The sequence below is a fragment of the Elaeis guineensis genome, chromosome 5 (assembly GCF_000442705.2).
Source record: "Elaeis guineensis isolate ETL-2024a chromosome 5, EG11, whole genome shotgun sequence".
NCBI lineage: Eukaryota > Viridiplantae > Streptophyta > Magnoliopsida > Arecales > Arecaceae > Elaeis > Elaeis guineensis.
Genome location: NC_025997.2, coordinates 18,224,447 through 18,240,483, shown reverse-complemented (window position 1 = coordinate 18,240,483; position 16,037 = coordinate 18,224,447). Strand labels below are relative to the sequence as shown.

Sequence of the window (16,037 nt, the reverse complement as noted above, 5' to 3'; positions counted from 1 at the left end):
AAATTCAAATTTGAATCAGTAAACGTTTTACAGTACTGTGTTCAGAACACATCACCTTTTGCGGGTAGTCGATCACCGCAATCTGATCACCGTCGGGGTACTCTGATCGTCACATCACAGCCACACAAATATCTAGCCTCTGTGGATCGTCCACACGAAGCTCCCATCTGATCAGCTCCTCACGAATGCTAGTTCATGATTTCACCCTTTTGATGGCAGATGTTGATCGAACTCCTTCGATCGATGTGTGCCGACTTCTCGGATGCTCCAGATTATCTGCATGGTTGCTTGAGAGGCTGATGGATCTCTCCCTAAAATTTGGTGGACTCACGACACTCGTGGCACACCAATCTCACTTCCCGAACCCTAGGTAGAAACCCTAGGGTACACACCAAAAACCCTGCGCCCAATTTTTTCTCTTTTCTTTCTTTTTCTCACGAAAGGTTTTGGACCTTCACCTTGCACAGAAGCCTTCCTCACGCTCCAAAGTTTCTCTCCTAAAATTTCTACGCACGTCCCACCTTTCTCATCTTTTTAAAACAACGTCGAACATGTCTTATCCGCGTGAGAGGATAAAGACAAGAGGTTACACATTTGAATTCAAATCAAATTTGAATTCAAACGAAAACCAACTTATCCCTATCCTTTTGGGCATGAGAAGAGAAGGGGCGTGGCTCTTTGTGCATAAAAAATGTTTCACGAGAAACCTTTTCTCGTGTAAGTAATGTGGCGCACAAAATGGATAAGGATGAAAGGGCAAGTGATAAGTTATCCATTCAAATTCAAACATGCTTTGAATTTGAATGGCTAACTAATTATTTTATCCATCCATATGGCACACAAATGAGGGCATGGGGAAGGGTTTTGCATGAGAAAAATTTCACGAGAAGTTTCTTCTCGTGAATTCAAATGGGTGCAAGGAAGTTGGGTGTCGCAGGGAATTTAAAACAAGGTGGTTTGATTCAAATTGAGCCAACCTAGTTTAAAATAGGTTAAGCACAATTAGACCAGATTAAACCCAACATAATTAGGCTTAATTAGACTCAATAAAATCTTAATCAAATCAGGAATTAACTAAACCTAACCCCTGATCAAATCAGGGACTAAACCACTTTAGCGATTAGGTCAACATTTAACCTAATCGGGTCAATCCAAACTGAATCCAATTCAATTTGGACTTGATCCAAAAATAATTACTCAATCAAATTAAGTTAATTAGTGATTAAATCACTAATTAAACCTCTCATAAATATTGAGTCTAAATCCGATGGGTAATCAGGCATCAGAGACCATCGATATGAAACCCTGATCAAAGAGTTCAAATTTCAAATTCAAAATTTGAAATTCAAAATTTTGACCCCGGTACCCAAAATGTGTGGAACTCATGATTAGAGAATCCTAATTCTCAATCATAGAGTCCCAGATAGATAAGACTCATAATCAGCCATCAGATCAGAAAGGAACCTCTAATGTGTGTGACCCCGCAGGTTCGAACCTAAACTGGTAGCACAGGAACAAATTCCTGTATTAATCAAAGTGACCATCTAGCAATGGTACCCGACGATCGGATAGATCGAATAATCGCAATCGCAACATTCAGAACCTACGTGAATATGGTTACCGTATAATTCATCCCTTTTGACCCCTGTGTTTAGGACGACTCAGGGTTAAACTGTCAACCCTGATGATATCATCCGAATCGTGCTCAACTCAATTAGTCCTGTGACTCCTCATTAGGACTACCCTGACCAAAGTTTTGCTAAATTGAAACACGATGTACACAGCTCCTAAACTGGAGTGGTCAATCCCATCTTGACACACGCACCGACAAGTCAAGTACTTGACTATACCCAGCACCCTTCTGTCACTGAATTAGAAATTCAGGTAGTCCAGTGCCTAAGTGCAGTGAGTTGCTTGCAAGTCACCGTGGCGGTCTCAGGTCGGAGGACATTTATACCCATATCCCATCGGAGTAAATCTTGACAGCAGAAATAGCTCCGGAGTTGGTCACGTTCAGTGCAGATGTACCATTACATCTCACCTGTATGCCATACCAGTATCTCCACACTCTTTGGTTATGAGGACAACCAACCCATATGGCACACAACGACCTATGCTCGATAAACGTTGTCGTCCTTAGTAACAACATATCATTTGGTCGCGAACATGTTTAAGGACTAAGCAACAAATCCTCCTTTGTCGAGTCTAAATAGTCCTAAGGACTTCACCACAACACAGGAGTTCTTTAGAAGATGAAACATTTGTGATGAAAAAATACTAAAATAACTTTTATTTATTTATAATTTATGTACTAATACAAAAAGGAGCACAACCGTCAACAGGCTGACGATTGGCTTTGGGATACTATTCCCAACACCTCCCACCTCTTATACTTACCTGGCTAACTAGTTGACCAATCTCCACTTGGAAGGCTTGAAGGGTCATCTTGGAACAGTTAGGAGCTGTCTAGATTTAGGTTAACCCTAGGATAGATTGAGTTTAATTTATTGTTTCACTTATTTAAAAAATAAAAAAAAATTATTAAAATTTAAATTAATTTGGTTACTTTTCTTTAGATTTAGGACTCCTTAGGATCTTTTCTTTAGAACTTTTTCTCTTTTCTTTCTTTTTCTTATACATAAAAATTTTATAAAAAAAAATTGTATAAACATTGAGAACCGTACACCTCGTGTGTGGAGAAGAGTGTCGGGTCGTCTAGTTAGAATTGAGTCAATTCCTGTTGTTCCAATGGCTGAACCAATCCAACCCATGACCCTTAAGGATTTGTGTTATCCAGTTGGCTCCATCCAACCATCTTGTATCAGGTTGCCACAACCCACAGCTAACAATTTTGAAATCAAACCTCAAATCATAAATATGCTTCCAAAATTCACAGGATTAGAGGATGCTTATATATTTATTAGAGAATTTGAGGAGGTATGTGCAACCATGAAACTGCAATTGACAGAGGATGAGGTCAAACTTAGATTAATCAACTTTGCCCTTAAGGATAATGCTAAGAAGTGGCTTTATAGTCTGCCAAACTATTCTGTCACTACCTGGGAGGGCTTTGTGAGAATATTTTTAAAAAAGTATTTCCTCCATCATAAAACAGCTAGGATTAGGAATGAAATAAATCAATTTTACCAACTAGCCGGTGAATCATTTTGGAAGTACTTTGATCGTTTCAAGAATCTTTTGACCCAATGCCCACACCATGGAATAGAAACTTGGAGACTATGCCAGATCATCTATGAGGGGTTAGATTCAAACTCAAGAACCATGCTAGAGTTCATGTGCCAAGGCCAATTTATGGACAAAGAAACTACTGAAGCTTGGCAATTCTTAGAAGACCTAGCCGAGAAAAATTTACAGTGGGAAACAACTAGGGAACCTGATAAAGCTACACCTTCAAGAGGAGGAATACATCAAATTCAACCAACCCTAGCATCAGAGGCCAAGATTGCAACTTTAACACGTAGATTGGAAGCCTTAGAATTACAGAGACCAGCCAATGTAAATCAAATATCTGCACCCATGTGTAAAGGGTGCAATGCACCAGACCATGTCTTAGAAGAATGTTCCTACTCGAATGAGTGTGCACAGGTGAATGCCACCTATCAAGGACCATTGAACAATCCTTATGCACCCACATATAATCCAGGTTGGAGGAATCACCCGAATTTCTCATGGTCCCAGAATCCTAATGTAGGCAATCCAAATTTCAATCAGCAAAATCTAAGGTCCAACCCAGTGATGAACAACCCGCCAGGCTTCCATGATAATGACAAGAAAATTACCTTTTTAGAGAAAAGCCTAGAAGCCATGATGAAGACACATACCAGCTTTATGCAAACCACGGGTCAACTCATAAATAATAACACCCAAGCTATAGCCCGTCTGAAAATGCAAGTAAGTCAGCTGGCTTCGACCATTAGTGAACGAGAACATGATAGGTTACCTAGCCAACCTGAGCCAAATCCTAGGAACCAAAATGGTCCACGACCCCAACAAGGAAACCAAGTTAATGGTGTAAATGCCATTCATACCTTAAGATCGGGAAAATAAATAGACAATAAGGTAGTTGCACTTGATGATATAGAGGACTCATTTGCCGAGTCACCTTCTAAAACTACTACCTTTCAACCTCAAGCACCAGAAACTGAAAGTTTACCTAGTCCAGTACTTAAAAGTCCTAGAGCTCTTTTTCCAAACAGACTGAAATCCAATAAATCTGAATATTTAGACAAAATTTTAGAGGTATTTAAACAAGTCTAAGTTAATATTTCTCTTTTAGATATAATCCATTAGGTTCCAACTTATGCCAAATTTTTAAAAGATCTTTGCACTAGGAAAAGGACCACTAATGTACCAACGAAAGCATTTTTGGCTGCAAGTGTCAGTTCATACCTATCTAGCCATGTGCCAATTAAATATAAAGACCCTGGAGCTCCAACAATTTCTTGTGTTATTGGAGAAACCAATATAAAAAAGCCTTGCTAGATCTAGGAGCTAGTGTGAATATCCTTCCATATTCGGTGTATGAGCAACTAGGATTAGAAAAACTTCAACCTATTGGGATCACATTACAGTTAGCCGATAGATCTCTCAGGATCCCTAAGGGAATGGTCGAAGATGTTTTGATAAAGGTTGAAAATTTTATTTTTCCTGTAGATTTTATTGTTTTAGAGACGAGCCAGTTGCGAATCCTAAAGGACATATATCTGTCATTTTAGGAAGACCATTCTTAGCTACAGCCAATGCTGAAATCAATTGTCGAAATGGTCTAATGAAGTTATCCTTTGGAAATATGACCATTGAGCTTAATATTTTTAACTTAGAACAGAAATCCTCTTCTCATGCTGATGTCAATGTAGTCCAAAATGGTATTTATGAATCCATTGACATTAGTGATGATGAAGTCGACCTAGAGTCTAACCCCTGGTTAATCCATGAGTCTGAGGATGTCAATGAAATACTTAAAGAAAATCAGATTAATTAGAAATCGACACTTCCTACTGAACCAATCATTGAGATGGTGAAATCATCACCTAAACCATCAATAGAGGAAGCACCCATTTTAGAACTGAAACCCCTCCCAGAACATCTCAAGTATGCATATCTAGGACCCAAAGAAACTTCGCTTGTAATTATTGCATCAGACCTAGATCCCAAGCAAGAGGAGGAGTTAGTGTTAGTTCTAAAAGCAAATCAAGAAGCAATAGGTTAGACCATAGCAGATATCAAAGGAATAAGCCCTTCTATAGTTTAACATAGAATATACTTAGAGGAAGAGGCTAAACCAACAAGAGAAGCCAAAAGAAGGCTTAATCCAGCTATGAAGGATGTAGTTAAAAAGGAGATTCTGAAACTCTTAGATAATGAAATAATTTATCCTATTTCTGATAGCTCTTGGGTAAGCCCAGTTCAAGTAGTACCCAAGAAATTTGGGGTAACAGTGGTCCAAAATGATGCAAACGAACTTATCCCAACTAGGACCCAAACGGGATGGAGGGTCTGTATAGACTATAGAAAGCTGAATGCTGCGACAAGGAAAGATCACTTTCCTTTGCCATTTATTGATCAAATATTGGAAAGACTAGCCGGACAAGAGTTTTACTATTTTCTTGATGGATACTCCGGTTACAACCAGATCCTCATAGCCGCTGAAGATCAAGAAAAGACTACATTCACCTGTCCATTTTGTACTTTTGCCTATAGACGAATGCCCTTTGACTATGTAATGCACCAGCAACCTTCCAGAGATGCATGATCAGCATGTTTTCAGATATGATAGAACAATTTCTAGAAATTTTTATGGATGACTTTTCTGTTTTTGGCCTAACCTTCTCCAAATGTCTGAATCACCTGCAATTAGTTCTAGAACGATGTAAGGAGAAGCACTTAGTTCTCAACTGAAAAAAATATCAGTTTATGGTCAAACAGAGAATAGTTCTTGGCCATGTCATTTTTAAAAAGGGGATTGAGGTGGACAAGGCCAAAATAGATCTAATTGCAAGTCTTCCACCACCTAAATCTGTGAAAGAAATACGTTCATTTTTAGGTCATGCTGGATTCTATAGAAGGTTTATTGCCAACTTTAGCAAAGTAGCACGTCCACTGACTAATCTTTTGGCAAAGGATACCAAATTTGAATTTACTCATAAGTGCTTGAAATCTTTTGAATTTTTAAAAAAAAGTACTTGTATCAGCTCCAATCATTCATCCTCCTGTCTGGTCTGAACCATTTGAATTAATGTGTGATGCGTCCGATCATGTTGTGGGCGCAATCTTAGGTCAACGGATAAATAAGCTGCCTAGAATGATATATTATGCAAGTAAAACCTTAAATGATGCGCAGCTTAACTACACCACAACTGAGAAGGAGTTCCTTGCCGTTGTCTTTGCTTTAGAAAAATTTAGATCTTATTTGGTTGGGACCCACACCATTGTTTACACCGATCACTCAGCCATTAGATATCTCCTAGCAAAGAAGGATGCCAAGGCACGCTTAATCAGATGGATTTTGCTCCTTCAAGAATTTGACCTAGAAATTAGGGACAAGAAAAGCACTGAGAATGTTGTAGCAGATCATTTGTCCCAAATTTCAGTCGCACCATCTAGTGAACCACCCATCAATGAATCTTTCCCAGATGAGCAACTCATGTCTGTGTCTACTGAACCTTAGTTTGCTGATATTGTAAATTATTTAGCCATAGGTAAGATACCTTCTCATTGGACTAAGCAGGATAAATATAAATTCTTTGCCCAAGTGAAGTATTTCATTTGAGATGATCCTTATCTTTTTAAACAATGTCCTGATCAAATTATTAGAAGGTGTATCCCAGATAACGAAGTCATAAATATTTTATCTTTTTGTCATGATCAAGCATGTGGGGGTCACTTCACGTCTAAAAAAACTGCTGCTAAGGTTCTCCAATGTGTTTTTATTGGCCCAATTTGTTTAAGGATGCCCATGAATATTGTAAAAGTTGTGCTCAATGTCAGAAAATGGGTCGAATCACCAAGCGACACATGATGCCACTCAACCCAATCTTGGTAGTTGAAGTTTTTGATGTTTGGGGGATCGATTTCATGGGACCATTTCCAAATTCCTTAAGAAATGAATATATTCTAGTAGCAGTTGATTATGTTTCAAAATGGATAGAAGCAATTGCATGTAGAACACCCGATAGCAAAATGGTCATTAAGTTTCTTAAAGAAAATATTCTCTCCCGTTTCGGTATTCCTAGGGCAATCATTAGTGATCGGGGAACCCATTTTTGTAACCGACCTTTTGCAACATTGATGAAAAAGTATAATGTCATCCACAAATTGGCCACACCATATCATCCTCAAACTAGTGGGCAAGTTGAAGTGTCAAACCGACAAATCAAACAGATCCTGAAAAAAACTGTTAGTGCCAATAGAAAGGATTGGTCTTTGAAATTAATTGATGCACTTTGGGCATACCGAACCGCTTTCAAGACCAATCTAGGAATGTCTCCTTATAGGATTATATTTGGTAAACCATGTCACTTGCCTATTGAGATAGAACACAAAGCCATGTGGGCCATCAAACAACTAAATACAAATTTGAACGACGCTGGAAACCATAAGAAGCTTCAGTTGAATGAATTAGAAGAACTTAGAAATGAAGCCTATGAAAATGCAAAGATATACAAGGAACGAACCAAAGTATTTCATGATCAATCAATTATGAGAAAAACTTTCAATATCGGACAAAAGGTGCTCTTATATAACTCTAGATTACATCTGTTTCCAGAAAAGCTTAGGTCTAGATGGACAGGACCATTTTTAGTAAAGGAAGTCTTTTCACACGGAGCTGTTGAGATAGAAAATCCAAGTAATGGTGTTATCTTTAAAGTTAATAGTCAACGATTAAAACCATTCTTGAAATTACCTGTCGAGACTGTTGAAGATGCCATGGTTCTTTATGAACCAACTTATTCTGATTAAATTGCTTCGAGGTTTGGTCTGGCTGAAGACATAAAACTTAACGCTTCTGGGAGGCAACCCAGCTTATTTAATTTCTAATACTTTCTTTATTTTCAGTTTGCTTAGGACAAATAAATTAGATAAACTCAATTGGGGACAATGTCGGTCAAGTTGGGGGGAGAGCTTGAATAAAATTAGGTGTTATCATTTTCTTTTCCTTCCACTATGAGTTATTTCTTGTATTTAATATATTAAAAAAAATGAAATAAATTAATCTAGAAAAGAAATAAGAGTAAGTTAGAAAGTATTTGCTAATAAATGTAGTGAGTCACGGAGAGGATTAGCTGGTTAGACTCTTGGTGGCCTAGGTCATTTAAAGACTATTAGCACTTCCAATTGCACATGCACACTAACAAGGTAAAGTAGGTGTTAATTATAAGGCCAATTAAGATTTGAGTATTATTTAAATTAGATAATTTTTTCTACACCCCAATTGAAGAAATTTGAATTTAAGAAAAGAGCTACCTGCCTGAAATAAAATACAAAATACAGAGTAAATTGGATTGCCCTAAGCCTAGTAAGCAGGTCTCTTCACCTAAGTCAAGTGTTCAGATTCGCATCAAACAGTGTGGGAAGGCCAGGATGCTTAGAAAAAAAAAAAAAAAAAAACAGTGTGAAAGCTACCTTAGTTCTTTGTTTAATCTAAGGTGTATAGAAAATTAATCGAACTAAGTTATGAAAAATGATACAATTGGCCTGTACAAGTTAATATGAAATACTAAGTTAGTTATCACTCACACAAGTGCTATAAAATTTTAAGTGTATTCTAAGAAAGCTCCTAAGTAGACTGACTACCGATTCTAATTCGAAGCTCATTACTTAGTAATACTAGAAAACTTCTTGAATTTCGATCTTAAATTAATTTGCAAAGGAAGGATCTTTTTGGAATATGATCTTATTTTGGTACATTGCTAAGGGACTAGCAATGATTAAGTTGGGGGGTGTGATTTATGTCATAAATTGACATAAAAAGTATTAATTAATATCTAAATTATCTAACTTTATTAGGAAATTGATACTTGTTATTATATTTTATAGAAGAAGAGGTCATCAATAGAAAGAACAAGGAAAGAGGATTCCAACGGCGCAAATTTTATGCAAAATAGAGTTAAATTGACCCAGAAATTGAAGAATGAAGAAAGAAGACTCAATTGGGTCAAATCCGAGTCAAATCAGGTCAAAATTGGTCAAAAATCAACTGATTTGGTGATCTGGTTAGCCGCCTGGTCCACAGCAACAGGCGCCTGGACCATGGACCCATCGGCGCACCATAAACTAGTCAATCAGCGAGTCTCGGCTCACCGCAATGCATCGCGAGCCCGGTCCACGCACGCGGTCCAGGGCTCATGAGGAGAGAGAAGAAGGTCCGAAGGGCAATTTGGTAACTTCACATCACTCGATGGTCCGATCAAGATCCAACGCTCTACATTTTTGCGCCATCGGATGGCCACCATCGCAGCCGGTCAAGATCCAACCGTAATCAAGGCAATTGCAAGAATCAATAAACACTAGGACAACACGGGATCCTTCTGCAGCGCGATCCAACGGATGAAATCTTCCAGCACCTTGATCGGACGGTCCGCGATGCATCCGACCTGATCCCATCTCTGCAGCATGATCCAACGGCAGCGCTTCACCCAGATCATGATCCGACGGCCCAGAATCGCTCCCGGCTTGATTTATTAGATGAATTGGGTCCTTTAGATGAAGATTGGATGGCTGAAAAAATTTCTAGGGTTTCTTGATGGATTTAAGTGCTTTTTGAGCGAGATTTGAGCCCCTAAACCCCCCTAACAGCCCTCTAAAATCTCTTAGTCCCACATCTAAAGTTTTGAAAATCTTATAACCCCCAAATGCCTATAAAAAGCCCCCAAAGGCCTTGTTTTAAGGATTCTTTCCTTTCGATCAAGCTTGTAACCCTAGATAGTGGGGTTTTTAGCTTTCTTCTCAAGCCTCGAGCTTTGAAGTTTTTGTAATAAATTTTTTTTTATATAAAATCTTATTTTTATGTAATTTTATCTCTTTACACTATGCAATTTATTTTTCTTGCAATTAGGATAGTTTAATTTATGCAATTTAATTTCTTGCAATTAGGTTAGTTTAAATTATGCAGTTTAAATTTATGCAATTAGGATAGTTTAATTTATGAAATTAGGATAGTTTATTTTTTTGCATTTAAATTTTGCAAGTAGATTTAGATCATGTCTAGCTAAGCATCCCTTCTAGGGTTTGCGATGAAGCTAGATCATGAGTAGGGATTTTACATAGGGTTCTTTCTTTTTCTTAGGGTTTCTTTTTCTTCCTCATTTGCCAAAAATTTTTGATAAACTACAGTTGGGTCAGAGTCCCTTCATAGTTCATGCTTGATTCAGTGCATAGGAGGAGAAAACCCTAAGGGATCCTAGTTACTACTCCCCTGTAAAGAATCTTGATGGGTTATCGTTGGGCCTTAGTCCCTTCATAATCTATGCTTGGGAAAGACAAGAGGAGTAGTCGTTAGGATCAATAAGAAAAATTCTAGATAGAATTCTCTAATCTAGATCTAGTGGATTCAAAAAAAAACCCTAGATCCTTAGTCTTATTGTCTTTAGCAAACAACTTTCGATTTTCGATTTTCGTTAAAGCTCGCTTGAGCATAGATTTGAAAATCATTTTTAAACCAAGTCTCTGTGGGATCGACCCGTACTCGCTGGTCGTGCTACTCTGCACACTGTGCGCTTGCGGTTTTATTTACAAATTTTAAGATTTGCACATCACCGAGCAATTCAGAATGTTGGAGAGCTGATTTAGATCTACTTCCTGAAGTACGACAACAAGCTTAAATTCGGATGATAGTATATCGATAAAGAGTAGTCCAGTATTATAATGCAAAAGTCAAGCCAAAGATCTTCCTCCAGGAGACCTGATCCTAAGAAAAGCTGAAGTTTCAAGACCTCTGGATCAGAGAAAGTTATCTCCGAATTGGGAAGGGCCTTACAGAATAATCGAAACACTTAGACTGAGCGCATATCGACTGGAAATCCTTGAGGGAGTAGCTATTTTTCGAACGTGGAATGCTGACAACCTAAAGATGTATTATCAATAAAGCTGTTCATATGTACAGTATTCAGAATGAAATATTGAATTTTAAAATCACAAAAACTTCAGCCAACTATAAAGTGATTTTAGACTGATAAATGGATGGTCAATTCCTATCGACTGTATTTTAATTTTTCATTGTAAAAATTGATATATTGACTATATTTCAGCTTTCCCTGTAAAAGCTAAAATACTGGCTATATCTCGATACCAACCATATCTTGGCTTTTCACTGTAAAAGCCGATCCTAGTTGATAAACACTTAATTTAAGTGTTTTAAAACAGAAAATTATATTTAATTTATTTTATTTATTAAAAATTTGATATTTTTTTATGTTTTACAGAAAAGGTGATCACCGATACAAAGAGTCCGATTCGCAGATCAAAAAGACTCAAGTTTGAAGAAAATTGGACTTAAAACGAAATTAAAATAAAAGAAGGATGTATACAGTATTATAGAAAATGAAGATACTATGCAAGGAATCTAAAAGGATATAGGCGTCATTTTAAAGAAACAAAAGTTTCTTTTTGTAATTGGGAAACTTTTGTAATTTGTTTCACGGGTGCTTTCCTCGTGAACACGGCATTGCGGGCGTGGGCGCGAGCGGCACAGCGCGGGCAAGCGCGGGTGCGAGTGGCACAGCGGTGCATGGATCGCGACAGCAGACGCGCAGGCGACGCATAGGTGATGTGCAGCGTGGGCGGAGCGCAGACGACGTGCAGGCAGGCGCGGATGCGGGTGCGACATTCGGACGCGCGGTCTTTAGTATTTTTTTTCTTTAGTCCATATCGAAAAATCATGTAAAACTCCTCCCTCCTAACACCTATAAAAAGGCTCTTGTACTTCTATTTGAGGATCATCCCAGAAATTCTTCTAGAGCCTTGCATAGAGAAAAGAAAGGGACTACTTCATGAGCAGCTAGGCTAGCAGTCTCAGGAGTGGAGAAGAAACTTTGTAACGACACAGAGCGGATTTATTGTTCTAAACTTTCTTGTATTTCTTTATATGCAATAAAGATTATGCTTTTTATTTAAATTGTCATGAGTTCTTTATTTGCTCTCTTTCATATGCTTTTATTTATGCTTTCATGTTAGATTAATATTAGGAATAATTTTTACTTTCCGGAGACGTACCGTGATCTACGGATACGGGGCGTGCCGAGGAAAGAAGAGTTGTTTACCTAGTACTTTTCGGAGATGCACCGTGATCTACGGGTACGGAGCGTGCCGAAAAAAGATAGATATTTTTCTTAAGATTAATCACATCAATTTAATTAAAAAAAAGAGATACAACTCTGCTAGTACAAAATTAATTCAAAACTCCCGAGCTCTTTATTTTCTTATTACATCAATTTTCAGATAATTTATTTTCTAAATCAAAATAAGGCTTCTTTCTTTTATTTTGCAATCTCAACTTAGCCCAAGGTCCCTGAGGATACGATCTCGACTCATCCTACCTATGTAGTGAGTAGAGTTATTTTTGGTGCTATCAACGACTACGCATCAAATTTTGGCACCGTTGCCGGGGATCTTGGCACGGTTGAATTAAAAAATTGAAAAAAAAAATATTTTTTAGTTTTTATTTCTCGCTTTAAATTTTTTTCAGTGCTTTCTAGCTAGATAATCTTATTTGCATAATTACATAATTACCTTGCATAACTAATTTACTACTTTTTAATCTTAGGAATTTTTCTACTTAGAATAATTTGCTACTTTTTATAGCCTAGTGATTTATTGCTTTTTAGACTTAATCACTTAAACTTATTTTCTTGCAAAACTAAAAAAAAAACTAAAAAAAAATATATATAAAAAGATAAAACTATAAACCCTTTTTTTAAAAAAAAAGAGAAGCCACTGACATTTCATAACACTTAACTAAAATAGCGTAACATAAAAATTTCTAACTTGATTGGACACCTTGTTTCTTTGCATTGTATCTCCATAATTAATCTTAAGGGCAATAACCCATTAACCAGATAAGGTGGGGATTTGATCACCCTTCCTTGGTCCAAAAATTATAACCTTCATTCTGCATTAAATCAAGCCTTAATTTTAAAATCAACTAGACGTCAGCCCTAAGAATTTCGAGCTCAATAAGACAAGAAAGCTCTAGAGTTGAACCGAGTGCGGATTGGTTAATTGCTCGGTGTCCAAGGCAAGTGGTTAAAGAAAGTGGTTTTCAATTGGTTCTGTTGACTGACCTGGCCAACTCAGTTGGTGTCTAAGAAAAGCAACGAGCAGGGAACCTCCCACATCTTACGCTTATCTGACTGAGTCAGTTAGTTAGTCTTGAGCTTGGAGTGCTCAAAGGCGGTCTTGAAAGTTAGGAGCTGTCTAGATCTAGGTTAACCCTAGGATAGAGAGTCTATGCTTGTTTAAGTTGATTGCAATTAATATCTAAACATTAACTAATTTCTCCCGTTTCATAGATTTAAGATTCTTAGGTTCTTCTCTTTAGATTTTCTTCACTCTTTTCTCACTTTATTATATATATATATATATATATATATATATATATATTATAAAAATTAAAATTTTCTGTGTTTGCTCTAAAGTATAATTGTAGGGTGTATGCTTGGCCGTAGATCGTTACGACCAGAAATCCAACCTCTTGATCCAGAAATAGAAAGAACCTTTAGAGCCAACAGACGTAAAAATATGGACCAAAATCAGGAGAATGATCCACCCAGGCAATTGAAGGAGTACTTTACTCCTTCCACATATACCTACTCTCTATGTATTCAAGTGCCCCCTGTGGAGGCCACTCAATATGAACTTAAGTCCAGTGTAATCCAAATGTTACCTTTATTTTATGGACTTAGTAATGAGGATCCTTATAAACATCTTGAAGAATTTCTTGAGATATGCTCAACTGTCAAAATTCACAACTTCTTCGATGATGCTCTTAGGTTAAAATTATTTCCTTTCTCACTTAAGGACAAAGCCAAATACTGGCTACATACTTTGGATTCCATGACTATATCAACCTGGGACCAACCGCAAGGAGAGTTTCTCAAGAAATATTTTCTCATAGGAAAAACTAATCAAATAAGGAAAGCCATAACTAGTTTTTTCCAATTAGATGGAGAAATTTTCATGAAACATGAGAGAGATTAAAGGACCTTATTAGAAAATATCTCCACCATGCTGTACCCAAGTGGCAGTTAATCCAAATTTTTATGACGGGCTATCTGAAAGACATCGACAAATGGTCGATGCATCATGCGGTGGGACATTCATACTGAAAAGTGAGAATGAAGCATGGCAACTGTTTGAAATTTTAAGTGAAAATTTATTACATCATATGTCTACCTCTATTAGAGATAAACCCATGTTAAACCCAAAGAGAGGTGGAATATATGAAGTAGGAAATGCCATAGATATCCATCATAAGGTAGATGAATTGTCTCAAAAGTTAGATCGATTATTAAGTATAGGACAGTCACCTTCTCCATCCCGTCAGATACAAGATATATGTGCATTGTGTTCGAGCCCCACTCATTGTGTGAATGATTGTCCGGTTGCACCACAGTTTTCTGAATATGTACAAGAACAAGTCCATCAAGCCCAAACTATTCATAGATCAGAGAACAACCCCTATTCTAGTACGTACAATCTGGGATGGAGAAACCATCCGAATTTCTCATGAAAATCACAACCAGTGGTTCCTCCAGTGCAACAAAGATCAGGTTATCTGGATGCGACTTATAGGCATCCATCCCAACTACAATACCAGAACCCTCCTCAACCTACTCCGAGTACTCATAGCTCGGCTTTCGAAGAAAAGGTACTGCAAGCACTTAAAGGACTAGAAATGAATACCCAACTCCTTCACTCCCATATGCAATCAATAGCAAAGCTAGAGACCCAGATAGGTCAGCTAGCAATAGCTTTCAGTAGGAGGGAAGAAGGCAAATTACCCAGTCAGCCTATTAATAACCTAAAAGGACAGTACATGGCTGAAAGCTCCATTGGTCCTGAAATTTTTTTCGAACATGCCAAATCGATTATGATCCTTAGAAGTGAAAAAATCTTAAATCAATCTGAAGTAATCCAACAACAAGAGCAACCAATTTCAGCTACAACAGAAAAGAAGAAATTTGAAGAGAAGAAAGAACCTATTAACCCAGCACCTGCACCTAAAGCTCCATTTCCCAGTGCTTTAGAATCCTCTCTGCCTCTTGATAAGAAGGGTATAAAAATGAATGAAATGTTGGAACTGTTTAAACAGGTTCAGATAAACTTACCTCTTCTCGATGCCATTAAGCAAGTTCCAACCTATGCTAAATTTCTAAAGGACCTGTGTACACAGAAACGAAAATCAAAGGGACAAATACCAAGAAAAGTTCACCTAACTGAGCAGGCTAGCTCAGTTTTTCAGCAAATTGCCCCACCCAAACTGAAAGATCCAGGTACCCCAATTATTTCTTGTGTCATAGGGGACCTCACGATTAAGAAGGCATTATTAGACTTGGGTGCAAGTGTCAACCTTCTCCCGAGCTCTGTATATGACCTATTTGGATTTGGAGAGTTAAAACCCACGACAGTGACCTTACAACTAGCAGACCGATCTATTAAGATACCCCGTGGAATGCTGGAAGACGTATTGGTGAAAATAGATGAATTTTACTTTCCTGTTGATTTTCTTGTGCTGGATATGGAATCTGGCAGCAACCCCAACCAAATACCAATCATCCTAGGTAGACCCTACTTAGCAACCGCTAATGCTTGTATAAATTGTAGGACCGGAGTTATGGATGTATCTTTCGGAAATAAGAAGCTAAGGTTGAATATTTTCAATGCATCTTTGGGACCACCTGTGTACGACCATAATGAGATCAACTTGTTAGAGGAAGTTATAGAAGATAAAGCTCCTGCCTTGCTCAACTCAGATCCTTTACAGGCATGTCTAACACATTTTGGAATGGATAATTTTGATA

General features: G+C 37.6%; 1 non-coding gene and 2 pseudogenes across 1 annotated transcript; 1 reads left to right on the top strand and 2 right to left on the bottom strand.

Moving 5' to 3' along the window:
* Window positions 1–15,797, top strand: part of LOC140857946 (uncharacterized) — a 31,542-nt pseudogene extending 15,745 nt beyond the window's left edge.
* On the bottom strand, window positions 3,118–3,224 carry LOC140858310 (small nucleolar RNA R71). The gene has a single exon (XR_012141876.1). It is a non-coding gene; the product is annotated as a small nucleolar RNA R71 (small nucleolar RNA).
* Window positions 14,152–14,248, bottom strand: LOC140858290 (small nucleolar RNA R71; annotated as a pseudogene).
* Window positions 15,798–16,037: the final 240 nt, after the last annotated feature.